Source organism: Canis lupus, chromosome 5 (genome assembly GCF_003254725.2).
Source record: "Canis lupus dingo isolate Sandy chromosome 5, ASM325472v2, whole genome shotgun sequence".
Classification (NCBI taxonomy): domain Eukaryota; kingdom Metazoa; phylum Chordata; class Mammalia; order Carnivora; family Canidae; genus Canis; species Canis lupus.
In genome coordinates, this window is record NC_064247.1 from 7,340,468 (window position 1) to 7,354,911 (window position 14,444).

At 41.5% G+C, this 14,444-nt stretch overlaps 2 long non-coding RNA genes across 6 annotated transcripts in view; one reads left to right on the plus strand and one right to left on the minus strand.

The window, feature by feature from the left end:
- LOC112671082 (uncharacterized) overlaps positions 1-1,641 on the plus strand; it is a 31,055-nt gene extending 29,414 nt beyond the window's left edge. The window contains exon 3 of the long non-coding RNA XR_003143380.3: positions 1,264-1,641. This is a non-coding gene — a long non-coding RNA (uncharacterized LOC112671082). The remainder of the gene's footprint in view (positions 1-1,263) is intronic.
- The window catches only part of LOC112656524 (uncharacterized), a 93,753-nt gene that overhangs the window by 17,744 nt on the left and 61,565 nt on the right, over positions 1-14,444 (minus strand). For 4 of the 5 annotated variants that reach the window (XR_004816273.2, XR_007410597.1, XR_004816274.2 and 1 more), the window contains exons 5-6: positions 9,029-9,085; positions 1,983-2,183 (exon numbers count right to left, since the gene is read on the minus strand). This is a non-coding gene — a long non-coding RNA (uncharacterized LOC112656524). The remainder of the gene's footprint in view (positions 1-1,982; positions 2,184-9,028; positions 9,086-14,444) is intronic. The other variant, XR_007410599.1, reaches the window with a different exon arrangement.

The following is a 14,444-nucleotide window of genomic DNA, read 5'->3' on the forward strand; positions in this document are numbered from 1 at the left end:
TAGAATTTGCAGACTTTGTGTCTGGGCCCATAAATAATCTAAATGTATAATAGGGTAAGTCTAAACTTTATGAAATAAAATGTGCTGAGGACCCAGTGGGTCAGTGGGCGAGGCCAGAGGGCAACCCAACAAGACCAAGACCCTTAGGAAGACACTTTTGGACATAGGAAGGTGAATCAGAGAAGAGTGAAGGAAGGAGAGGTAAAAAATGTGCTTGGACATCTGGATTTCATTTTATGCGAAATGGGTCATTAAATGTTTTTTGTATGCACTTTCTTCACTGTGCTCTATTCTTATATCTGTTATAGCACTGTCTTGTGATTTATCTGCAGACATATCTATATCCCTATTTGACTCTGAACTGACCCCTCAATAGTTAGGACATCCTATCTCTTTGCTTCCGTGATTCCTACCAAACTTCCTCCCTATCTGTACCAGATATCCTACTAGATTATAATTGCCTATTGAGTTTCTGTCTACTTTGCCTAATTGATTGAATTGATTTAGAAAGTTGATTGAATGGGTTTTTCTTCCCATATTATTTTTGTCATATTCATATTTATATGCCTAGCATCTACCACAGTGCCCAAAATATAGTATGCCCTCAATAAGTTATTGAATGAATGAATGAATGAATGAATGATACAAATGTAATCAGTCTGATCTCAGGCCAGTCTCAGCATACTTACTGCATCCAAACAAAGACAGACTGAAGATTTGTCCCTGAAAGCATTAGAGGGCTGTTTCAGATTTTACTAAAAGTCAGTTACTTGGGCAATTGAAAAATGATGTTATATTGCATATTATACCATAAGATTTCTTTAAAATTCTCTTTAAGATATAGAATAAGAGTGGTACCTGGGTGGCTCAGTCAGTTAAGCATCTGCCTTCAGCTTAGGTCATGATCCTTGGGGTCCTGGGTTGGAGCCTTGCGATGGGTTCCCTACTCAGTGGAGAGTCTGCTTCTCCCTCTCCCTTTGTGCTTCCTCCCCACCCTGCTTGTATTCTCTCTCTCTCAAATAAATAAATAAAATCTTTTTTTTTAAAAGATATAGAATAAGAAAGTTAATGCACTGTCTTTGATTGGATCCTAGTTTTGAAAAAAAAATACGGAATCAGCTATTAAGGATGTTTTTTAGATAATTGGGGGATAGTTGGTATAGATGACATTCAGAAACTATTTTTGTTGTATGATAACAGCCTTGTCATATATTAGTTTGTCTTTGTGGTGGCTTTTAAAAATAGCTACAAAATCTTTCACAGCCACTCCATGCAGAGGAGGAGAATCGACGTCCCTTTTCTTGAATACAGGCATGTTTACACCTTCTGCGGCCAACAGAGTTTGGTAGAAATGAAGCTGGAAGGTTTCCAAAGCTAGACCAGGAAAGCCTATGCAGGTTCTTCTTAGTTCTCCTGGAATGACCATTCCTTTCCCAAGATGCTCCTTCTCAGAACCTACCTGCCATGCTGTGAGATGCCCAAGCCACGTGGAGGGGCCACATGTGGATGCCCCATTCCACAGGCCCAACTAAGACCAGACTTGGAGTCGTTCCTTAGGTTTATCTGCAGAATCCTCCAGATAATTCCAGCCTCCAGACATTTGAATATTCCTAACTGAAATCTCAGATGACCCACAGAATCCCTGAGTATAATAAAATATTTGCAATAAAAAAAAATTGCTACTCTGTGCTACTAAGTTTGGATGGGTTGGTTAAACAGAAACAATAACTGAATGGTCTTTGATATTTTTTGAAGACGCCTGCTTTAAAGAATTTAAGGATAAAGTGCCATGATATCTTGAGCGTACTTTTAAATGGTCCCCACAAAATGTGTGCTAAGACAGCAAGGTACATCAAGCAAATCCACAAGAACATTGGCAACTGTCAAATACAGATGGCGAATATGTTGTTCATGGAACTATTTTTTCTATTTCCTTTAAATTTTTTATGGAAAAATTTTTTTCAAAAAGTGCTTTTAAATACCTTTTTACCCAAAGTTCTATATTAGGAAAATATAAATTTCCCATTCACTCATCTCTTCGATCTCCCACAAATTTCATTGTACAACCCTCTCTTTGAATGGGTCCTAATTCTTCCTCCTTCTTCTGACAGCGGCTCCTATTGGTGGTTAGGCCTTTCCCGGTGAAGAGCAAGCAAAACTGGTGCCACCTCTTTCTTTGAGATCTGTCATTTTACAAAGCAGAGGAAGGAATTAGGATTGTAATAACTAATACTTTAATATGTTTTCTTACAAATCAGTGACATAATTTTTATTTTTTTAAAATTTATTTATTCATGAGACATACAGAGAGAGAGAGAGGCAGAGACACAGGCAGAGGAAGATGCAGGTTCCATGCAAGGAGTCTGATGAGGGACTCAATCCTGGGTCTCCAGGATCAGGCCCTGGGCTGAAGGCGGTGCTAAACCGCTGAGCCACTGGGGCTGCCCAGTGACATAATATCTAAAAAGACTTTTAGAAACTACCAGGTTATTAAAAAGAACAGAACGGACCTTCACCAAATTCAATATGTATTGGTAAAACTAGGACAAAAGACTTCCTTGCATTCAAGACTTAAAGTTTCCAAAGCAATGCTATGGATTTTGATTCTCATCAAAAGAAAGCAAAGCCTTCTTCTAAGTCATTGTAGGGCAAATAAGGCCCCAAAAAGGAACATTTTTTAAAAAGCTCAGATCAAAAATGTTTTTCCCTCTATCCTGACTCCCTTTACTGTACAATCCACTCTTGAAGTTTCAGTGTGACACTCATCCTTTTTTCCCAGCTTCTGGTCACCCTCAACCACCTGTTGTTCCCTGTCCTCTTAAAGGCCACTGCTTTTCTGAGGAGCAGAACCAGGGTGAACCTTGGAATTTCAATCCTATCATAGACAAAATCTCATATTCTTTTTATTTTTTTTTTGCTGAATAATACTCCATTTTATTGATATACCACATTTTATGTATCCATTCATCAGTTCTACTTACATTCTTGATGTTTTCTTTAAATACTCCTCCCTACCTGGCTACATAAACTGAAACCATTTTTCCCCTTGATGACACCAATTCCTGTATACCCTTCCCCAAAATAGTAATAGTTATCACAATAATAATGAACATGGAAGCTAATTTTTTATTAAATACTACATAGTGAGAGCATTTACACTACTCTCTTTTATTATTTCAATCGATCTTCACAGCAACCCCAAGAGGTAGACACCACCTGTATTGCCCTTCTAGAATTGACACATGGTGTTTGAGTAGATTACTCATGACTGCTCATCTAGAAAGGGGCTAGAAACCAAGTAGTCTGACCAGGGATCCCTGTTTGTAACCATCGTGCATTACTCTCTCCTTTACAGTCTTCCCAATAAGCTTCATTTCTTCACTCCTCGCCCCTAACAACCCAGAGCCAGAGGAGGGGGCTGCTTGCACACCGTGCAGCATCCAGACCAGTGACCCTTCATCCCCAAGTATCTGCTCATCTTTGAAGCCTGTAGCATACTGTTATTAGCTGTAGTTCCAAGGACACTCATTGCGTCTTCCTTGGCTTCAGCATGTGAATGTCACTATATTTTGTGATGTTCCCTGATCCTTTATGCCAGCATCCACGCAGATATCTTGTAACTGTAGCATCTTTAGAAACTAGCTGACCTGTGTACCCTCATAGCCACACATCACCGCCACTCAGAACCCACTCTTCTACACTCTTCTAGGGTCTTGAACCTATAGCAGTTCCTTTCTGGCTTCTCGTTCTTTCTTCTCAATGTCCCTTTTGCCTTTACTAAACTTGTTCTTTGTTTTAGCCATGAGTTTCAGTAAGCATGCATCCCTTGTTCTCTTATAACTCATCACCTCCGTTCTTAGCTCACTCCACTCCCTACTCGCCTTAATGCTGATACATTTCACTACCACCCTCAGACGCCTTGCTCTCCTTGCCATGTTTCTCCTTGGCAGTTCTCAACTTTGGGAAACTACGCTTTGTTTTTTCTATTTACCCTCCAAGGCTGTGAAATGCAACTGGAGAATTTCACGAAAACATGTTTAATCTTTGTTAACCACACGTCACATTCACCACAGCTGGACTTTTCATCTCACCTGCAGTCTTGTCACATACTTAGTTCCTATCAACTCCACATTCCATTTCCCCTGGAAGTTGCTTGAAATCTTGCTATTTCCTCACCCACTCAACCACATGTGCTCCAGCAGAAGGCTCCAAGAATATTTACACAAATCTTCCAGCCTAGAATGCCTTTCTCTGCTCATCCTTTCATTCAAAGTACTTGTACCGGAAGCAGTCCCCCACTTCTTTTTATGACCAAGCTTAACACTTAGGTTCTTTCCCTACCACTTTCTCCTTCTCAAAGATCTTGCCCTATCAAAAATCTCCTTGGGGCACCTGGGTGATTCAGTCAGTTAAGCATCTGACTCTGAGTATCAGTTCATGTCATGATTCAGGGTCACGATATTGATCCTCATGTCAGATTCCATGCTCAACAGGGAGTCAGCTTGAGATTTTCTCTCTCTCTCTCCCTCTACCCCTCCCTCCACTCTCACTCTCTCTCAATAAATAAATCTTTTTAAAAAATATCATCTTCTGTCTTACTGCTTAATCATTTTCTCCTTCTCTGGCTATTTTTGCTATTTACAAACAGGTTTCAATCACTTCTCACCCATAAAATAAAGTGTCCTTCTGTACTCTTGCTACCTTCTCTTTTAGTACCTCTAAGCTGCCTCCCTATCCCCTCACCAGCATGTGCCCTTGATCCCTCAGCAAACAGAAACTGCATTCACACCATAACCATCCACTCACTAGTCAGCAATGCTACAAGATGACTTTCCCTCATCAGTCTCCCAAAATGGTTCTCCTGAGGACACCAGTGATCTCTGAATCTCAAAAGCCCATCATTATTTTTTAATCCTCATTCCTGCCTTCTCTAAATAATCTAAAACTTTTGATTATGCTCTATGCCATGAAATTCTATCCCATGTGAATTTCCTTGTTTTCACACTTCTCTTTCTCTTTCCTATTCCACTTTCTCAAAAAGAGACATCTGAGATCAGTCTTTTATCTGATGGATATTATGATATCCCTTTCCTTTCCTAAGCTCCTTCAAACTGTCAGCTTTATCTAAATTTATACATAAATGCATCGGTCCAGCCCCTGCCTATTTTCTCCTTACCTCCAGGCTGGAATTTCCGGATTCTCCCAAATACCTGCATATATTGTATAGACATTTCAGACCCACCATCCAATCCTGTATCCCCAAAGTATTAAGTTCTTGCCATAACTAGCCTATTCCTATTTGTTGTCAAGGCCACTGACTTTGCCACAGCACTACCTCTCCTTCTGCAGCAGGTCCCTAATCCCTTGAGTGGCCATCAACAGTACATACAGTGCAGCTCTCCTTACACTGTGCCTCTGTTCAATGGCCTTCAAAGGGTCTCTACTGCCAACTGATTCAAATCCAGTCTTTTTGATCTGGCAGTCATCAGTAGAGATATATAAAGCAATGGTGCCTGCCTCAATGTACCTCTACATGCTCTCTAGGAGACTGTACTGATTAAAAGGCTTGGATTGTGTGGTCACATTAAAGCACCTTAAAATTCTGGTTCTGGAGGCACCAGGGTGGCTCAGTTGGTTAAGTGTCTGCCTTCAGCTCAGGACATGATCATCCCAGAGTCCTGGGATCTAGCCCCACTCCGGGTCCCTGCTCAGCGAGGAATCTGCTTTTCCTCTGCCCCTTCCTTTGTCATGCTTTCTCTCTCACACATAAATAAATAAAATCGTTAAAAAAAAAAAAAAAAAGAATCCCAGGTCTGCCCTGGACAAATTATATAATTTCTCTAATCAATCAGCTCATCTATAAAATGGGTGTTTTAAGAATCAGATGAGATACTCCAAGCAAAGTGCTGTCCAGAGCACCTAGCACAAACACACCATTTAAAGACCTTTCTATTTTTAATCTTAGTAAATTGTTCTGTAATGATGAATCTTTGCTTCCTCAACCTGAGCCCCACCCAAAGAACCTTAGTTCTAAGCCACAAACAAGGAATGCAATTGTTTGCAAAGAATTAGAATTGGACCTCATCAGGCAGTGTTCTATTGTCCTTGGTCAGGAGGACTTAACCCCGTGATGTATCTAATCTCTCACTTCCCTGGAGGCCACTTAATTTAATAAGTAAAACTGTCGCAAGAGAAAGTAAAACTAGAAAATGAACGTTTGGATTTTCTGAGTAGCCAAATAGAGAAGTCCAAGGACTCATTTACTAATTGGAGTTTCACAATTCATTTGTTATCACTGACTCTGATCCACCAACCAGCTGGCTATGTTCTTTCTGAACTTGGAAGAAGGTATCTGAGTTCTTTTTTTTTTTTTTTTTTATTGGAGTTCAATTTGCCAACATATAGCATAACACCCAGTGCTCATCCCATCAAGTGCCCACCTCAGTGCCCGTCACCCAGTCACCCCCACCTCCCACCCACCTCCCCTTCTACTACCCCTTGTTCATTTCCCAGAGTTAGGAGTCTCTCATGTTCTGTCTCCCTCCCTGATACTTCCCACTCATTTTTCCTCCTTTCCCCTTTATTCCCTTTTCACTATTTTTTATATTCCCCAAATGAATGAGACCATATAATGTTTGTCCTTCTCTGATTGACTTATTTCACTCAGCATAATGCCCTCCAGTTCCATCCACGTCGAAGCATATCGTGGGTATTTGTCGTTTCTAATGGCTGAGGAATATTCCATTGTATACATGGTACCTGAGTTCTGGGCTTTAATTTTCTCAGCCTCAAAATGAAGAAAATCAGAACTGTCCCTGCTCTCACCTGAAAGCCCAGCAAATGGCACATACTAGGTGCTCAATAAATAATTTGCTGAATGAATAAATTAATAAGTGAATGAATAGCTGCTCTGCAGTCCAAATGAGTTATTAGGAGCAATCACACTTTGACAAATGAAATAATAATTTAAATTTACATAACAAGTTATTAAATAGCACATGATGAATACACCAACTGCTTAGGCTCAAGGCTGAAAGAGCTTCCCTGTACACCTCTCTCGCTTCCCAAACCTGCTGACTCTTCTAGAAACCTTTATAACAGCGCTGTGCATAAGGAAAAGCCCGGCAGCCATCTTTCTGAGCAGTTGCCTGTGTAATGCCAGCCCTTGGGGACCTAACTAAATATCAATAATTTCTCCAGGATGCCTGTCACCAGTTCCTTTTAGCATCAGATGAGGCCTGAGAGCTGGGAAGGCTCCTGGGTGCAGCATGAGCTCCTGGCTCCTGTCCTGGTCTGTCTGCTCTCCGTGTGACCCCAGCCTGCAGGCAGCCTCCAGAAGTGCCTCCCTCGCACGCGAGGCCCAGAGCTCACTCGGATTGGCTCCCAGGTCTCAGACCTCTCAGCTGAGAGGCAGTGACTGAGGTAAACCTTGACACCACAAACCCCACAGCCATAAATTTCACTTACATCTAGTAAAACACAGGCATCCAATTAAACCCCTAATCCTATAAACTTGCCAGCAATCAAGCTCACGGTTAAAAATGAAGACGGACAGGTGCACTCAATCAATACCACGGAGGTTACAGCCTGCAGTTTGTAGGCTGTTCTACATTGAATCTTCTGCTGTTCTCGATGCTGTTTGTTTTCTGCCTGGGCAGAAATAACAAATGTTCTTGCTTACTCTTCCGTTATGTTGTCCTGTGCACTGGAGCATGGCTGAACCCTGAGGCCAACCAGATGTGGGACCCACAGAAGCAGGAAGAGCCCCTTCCTTGGAGTAGCCCCTCTCTCTGCACACTTCTCTCCATGGTCCTTCTCTGGCCAGACCACAGATTTAGACTCAGTGCCTTGAGGGTACCAGGGACCTGTACCTCAAGCGCTTCCTCTGACCTTTACATTGATTTCCTTGGCCCTCTGCCACCACCACTGGCTGTGCCCAACAGGACCAATTTATAATGTATTGGGTTGCTATGGTTCTCCAATTTACAGAGAATTTGGTTTCAAGATGAAAACATTGGAAGAGCATGAAAAAAAAAAGCTAATCAGTTAACACGTTAGCAGGCAGCAGGTCTCTGAAACTATAAGAGGAGAAGCTGGGTACAACTTCTAGCACTTTCCTCAAGATTCATCCAGGGTCTCATTGTGTGTCTTCCTTCTCCCTTTCCTCCCATGCTCTCCTTCTTTCCATTCTTCCTGTCACTCCTTTCTGCTTCTTCCATCAAAGCCTTCTTATCTTCCTACCCCCCTCTGTTCACTTGACCAACACCTACTGTGGGCACAGCCCTGTCTTCACACCTCTTTTCTTCCTCTGGACCCTCACAGCATAAACTAACCTTACTTGATTGTTAAGTGTAAGAGAAATTATACTTTTTCCTTCACTGTACTCTGATTTTTCCCAGAACAGAGTGTCTATCTATGTCTCTCAATAGATTTCTTTGACTATGAATTAATATCTCCCAAAGCTCTCCTTGCCTGTTTTACTAGCTGAAATAAAGATTTATAATGGGAAATTTAAATGATCAGCGTGGAAAATACATCTAAGAAACACATATAGGAACTATCTTTTGTTAGAATCAAAGAAGACTGTGGTGACTAATGTCTTTTTTCTCTCTGCAAATTCCTACTGGAGTTTCTCCTTGGGCCTTCTATTAGCTTCTCTGATGTGGACGTCTCCAGTTGGCTCTCATACCAGGGACTGGCGTTTGCCAACTCTTGTTCATTATCCTGGGGGCGTGAGTCATTACAACATATAGAAGAAATGTTTCTGGCAGCATGCACATCTGATCCCTGCGAGTAACAACATCAGAGAAATAGGAAGGCTTTGGAAGAAATTCAGTCTTATTTCTCATGTAAACATCTATGATGTTTCTCTTGTCCAGAAATCATGCAACTCTTGAGCTGGGCAGAAAAGATGGACAGGTAACCTAAAGAGGATTGCTAAGAAAATCCAACCACATAGCAATATTCTTTCCTTAAAAAATCATACAGTTCACGTTCACAAAAACATGTATACTATTCTCATACAGACCTGATATTGCTGAACAAAGAGATTAACTCCATAAGCTTCATTGGTCAGATCCTAAGGCTGGAAGCAAACACAAGATCATTTACACTCTACCTCCAGCAAGAGTACAAGTCAACTAGAAGATAAGCCCCACCTGCTCCAAGTCAAGATAACTGATTTGGGGAAAAAAACAAAACAAACAAACAAACAAACAACCTACAAAACAGGCTCTCAGTCATCAAAGGCATCCATAAATAACAACCAGAATTGACGGTCTGGGCACTTGATCTGGTGTTTAATTGTCAAGACAGGCCATGATTTGATTGCTGTCATTCCTATTTTGTAAGTGAAATGTCATAGCCAGAATGGGTCACATTTGGGTCATCTGACTCTGCAGTTTGAGTCTCCCCCCCGACCCCCGGTTCTGCCCCCTGCTGAGCTTGGGCTGTCTTGACACCCAAGATAACCAGTCCATTTGCCCTATGGCACCTTGGGCAAAGAAGACATTATCTGGCTGACTCAGCTCCAGAAGAGCAGCTGAGTGGTTCTTCCCCTCTCCTGCTTCTCCATACCTGGTGACAAGGATAAACCCCACAAAAAGAGTAGGCTTCAATGAGTGTGGATAATCTCCTTCAGACACTGGTGGATGGGATATATATATATATATATATGGGGTTATTTTATAAATGGGGTTATTTTAATGACAAAATATATATATTCTGTCATTAAAATAACCCCATTTTTCTAAGCTGTTAATAGGATTATTCAAAATGTTTAAAGTAAAATCCTAAAGCCTGTTATTGGTTTGCCAAATAAACTAAGACTTTTTTTTTTTTTTTATCTTTCTCTAAATGTTGATTCTGAGTCAAGCAAATCAATGGGCAGTTTCTCAGCTGTGCCAGTCATTCACCATGTGAGGAGTTCCCAAGTAGGCTTCACCAACAACACTGAGTCTCTAACCATTGCCTTCTTCCTTGGGTCCTCCTCTCTGTCCCCCACCTCCCTTCTTTGCAGCACCCCAAAACACAGATTTGCTAAAAGCTATCTGGGCAAGCTTTCCCCAAGCAACCAAAATAAAGGAAGTCAGCTCGTTTCTTCCTCTTCCACTCAGCACTCAGGTACTCAGCTTGGAGGGTAAGAACTCGTAGTTGTCTGAAGGTCGTTTTGCAAGTGCTTTTAAGTCACCTCAAGCTAATATTTTTTTTTCCTGTCAATTTGATTTTTTAAAGATTTTATTTATTTAATCATGAGAGACAGAGAGAGAGGAAGAGACATGGTCAGAGGGAGAAATAGGTTCCCTGCAGGGAGCCCTATGTGGGACTTGATCCCAGGACTCCAGGATCATGTCCTGAGCCAAAGGCAGACACTCAACCACTGAGCAACCCAGGGGTCCCTGTCAGTTAGATTTTAAGGAATCTGAGGACAAAGGCAGATTTCCGTTCCTTTATTCTGAGTTCTTGCATCTCTCTTTCTGTCTCTCTCTTTCTGTCTTTGTCTTTGTCTTTGTCTTTGTCTTTGTCTTTGTCTCTGCCTCTCTCTCTCTCTCTCTCTCTCTCTCTCTCTCTCTCTCTCTCTCTCGATGCTGCATCACCACCACACCTCCTGAAAATCTATTCATTGACATCGGCACAGTACCTGGTGCTGACTGATTAGGAGACAAGGACCAGGGTCAGAAGTCAGCCTTGGCAAAGAGAACTGCTTTTTGTCTGAGGCAGTGATCATAGGTCCAATTAAACAGTATAGAAAATCTTTCTGGAAAAGAACACTCAAGCAGATAAAGACTGAGGAGTCAGATGCATAAAGATAGAAAAGCAGAGCAGTCAAACACTTGCAAACATAGCTTTGCAAGATGTTTATAGAAGCTGTTTATGAAATGCAAAGCAGAACACCTGTCCAGATAGATGGACATGCAGATAGCTCCTGCATGTTTTTTTCTGTTTCATATCCTCTATTTACCTCTTTTTCCCAACCTTCATCCTCCCCCTCACTCACATACCCTACGCCATGGTGACTTAATATCACTGAGACTAGACATAAACATCACCTCTTTATAAAAGTCTTCCCTGGCCATGAGCAGCCCTGTCCACATCTTCTCCAGCCTTACTCCAGCTGCACAGCTGTCTCTCCTAAATCAGAGTCTCCAGGACACTTGGAGCTTAGCTTTACTTGCTCTTTTCCCAATGTAATTAGCTCATATTCATTTTTCAAATTTCTAATGCCAAGAACATAAGGAGAGGTCATTGAGTGCATACTCAGCGAACATTTAAGATGTGAAAGAATTAATAAATGACTGAATGAATCAGATTGGCAAGTCCTATGTCCCCTCAGCCAGGATTACCTCCACTTGTCATTCTTCCATATGTTTCCACCCTAAATACAAACTGCTGAACTGTAGGTCCCTCATCCTTCTACCTGGTGCATCTCAGATTCTGCAAATAATGGTAGGAAATTACAGTATAATAATATGGTGACATTTATTTTTAGAATATCATTTCCTCTTGTAACCTTACATTGTGCATATACGTGTACAAAACACCAGCACACTATAGTTGCGGTCTACCTAGGTGGGTGGCAAAGCCCTCCATGGACTGTATTTAGAGAGATAGGTCATTTGTCTGAGAGATGTGGGAAGAAGAGTTCATATTATAGCGAAAGAGACAATTAGTATAATAGGGTCATTAAATTGACAATGGAAGAAAGCACTGCTCTATAGTCCCCCAGAGCAATCAGGGTACCCTACAATGGGAGACTGGCAATGATAATAATTTAAAAAAAAAACTGAACATTCTCCGCCTCCCTTTTATAGTTCACCCTGGGTCTGGGTTTCAGTAGAACCTGTATCTGGGAAGGCTCTGAGTATGTCTGCTGCACACAGATACCTGTACTCTTGGAGCTAAGTGAAGAAGGTGGATGTGCGAAGGCGGGGAGGAGGCCATAAAAATGCTAAGAGGGGATATTGGAAAAATGGGCAATGGAAATTTGTAGACCAAAAAATATCTGGGGGCTTTGCAGGGGAGCTAGTGTTTTTCAAAAATAATTTTTCTGCAACAAAAATTTGATCAGGAATCTCATCTTTTGGGAAAATAAAAACCATCACACATAAAGTCTCTCATCCTCCAAACACCAAGTCCACAAATCTGTTTCTTCTTCACATTCCCCCTTTTTCCCTTCTGTTACCAATGGGCGCTCTAGCCACTCATTTACTCAAGTAAAAGAGAAAAAAATCCTTGATTCTGCACATTCCATCATCCCCCTCAAGTGAGGCAGCAGCAAATTCTCAATATCTCTTAGATGTGTCCACTTGCCCCATCTCCACGGTCCTACCCCTAACAGGTCAGCACTTCTCTCCTACCAGGACCAGTGAAATAGCTTCTTCACCCAGGTTTCCATCTGGTTTCCATCCCAGGTCTGGTTTCCATCCCAGGTCTGTTTTCCATCCCAGGCTTCTAATCTATTCTCCACACAGAAGTGGAATAATCTTGTCCATTTCCAAATTGTATCATGTTCCTATTCTGCTCAGAACCCTCAGATGATGTCCTATCCTACTTAGAAAGTCCAAGCTTCTTACTGTGATCTTTTAAGTCCCATAGGATCTGACCTCCTTGTCCTTCTCTCTAGCTTCTGGCCATACTTTTCCCTGTTCACTAGCCAGTGGCCACAATGGACTTGCACAGGTCTTGGAAGACACCAGGCCCTTGTATTCATTCTACTGACAGCAGAAATACTATCCTCTGCTAGTCACTTTGCTAATCCTTACTCATCCTTAAGCCTTTTCTGAGCCCTCTAAAGTAGACCCCTACAGGGCACCTGATTGGCTTAGTTGGTTAAGTGTCTGCTTTCAGCTCAGGTCATGATCTCAGGGTCCTGGGATCGAGCCCCAAGTCGAGCTTTCTACTCAGTGTGGAGTCTACTTCTCCCCCTCTCTGTCCCTCTGTGCTCTCCCTCTCTCTCAAATAAATAAATAAAACCTTTAAGCAAAAAAAAAAAAAATATATATATATATATATATATATATATATACCCCTACCATAATTCTCCCCCTTATCATTGCCTTATTGTTTTTCATAGACTTTTACCTACAATGATTTAATTTATGTGTTTATTTACCTGGGTTCCTGGGTCACTTGGTAGCATGTAAGCTCCATGAGGGCAGGTATCCTATGGGATGGTTTTATTCACTGGGTTACCTCAGAATACATTATCATGTCTTGAGCATATATATCAGCTTTTGGTTAGCTGAGTGAACTCCAGCAATTCAGATGAATTTAGAAATAAACTAGGGAAGTGTTACAATTATTAAGAAATGCACTTTTATGACTTTCAGGACGTATAACGTATTCCTGAAGAGGCCTAATTTATTGGACAGATAAGACTCATTTGTAGCTGGCAGCATCTATTTGTACCCATCTGCATCCCAGTAATTAATGCCAAGTTCTTAGAAGCAGTCTGTTCCCTTAAGGAGGAAGAATTTGTGTTTAAATTTGATGGAAGTGGCCTGAATAACAGCAGAACTGGACTGTATCGTCTTAAATTGTTTTCTCGTTATTTCCTATATGAAGGTCTTTTGAAACCAATTGTAAGACACTTAATAGGGAGGATTTTTGCCCAGTATTTTCTCTCTTTATTAAAACCTAAAAACCACAAACTTTTCTCTCAGCTAATTATAAAAAAGAATATATCCTTCACACATGAGATAAAGGATGTGTGTGTGTGCCGTGTGCGCGTACACAGGTGCATGTATGTAGATGTGTGTGTGGGGGGGTGTGTAAGATCGTGTGGGCTCACTGTCACTGTCCCTATCATTGCAATGAATAATGTGTTAGAATCTCCTACTATCTTTCAATTCAGATGAAGAATATATTTCTGCTGTGCCTCCCTGTTATTTTGTTTCTATTCAGAATATAATTGGGGAGAAGTGGTTTAATTCCATATAAATACTGTAAAATAGGAGTTCTGTGAGGGCATGAGACAAGGTCTGCTTTGTTTGTCACTGACTCACCAGACAGCACAGAACACCGTGTCTGCTGTGTGGCAGATGCCCAATAATGACTGAATTGCAATAAAAATTCCTATAGGTTTCGATTATTTTCATAGGATATTTCCTCTGCCTATCTTCCTCCTGGCCCAGTGCTTCCCAGGGTTCATGGCAGGTACCTGCAAAATAAACACCTGCTGACTTTCCTTGACAGCTGAGCTTGTCAATGCCTTCGTATGGCTCCAATTCCTCCAGTTAAGCTCTTTTGGGGAAATAATACCTTCCCAGCAATTTCAGTGGCCACGTAGTTTATCTGTAGGCTGTTTGTAAAAATAGCCCAAACAAACTAGAGGCTCTGGGACCTAAAAGGATAGTCTATTTCTGCCCAGCTCACAGGGGTACCCCGTAGGTCTGAGCCTTGCAGCGTCCTCAGGGAAGCAAACTTGCCCATCTGTTCCCTCTGGC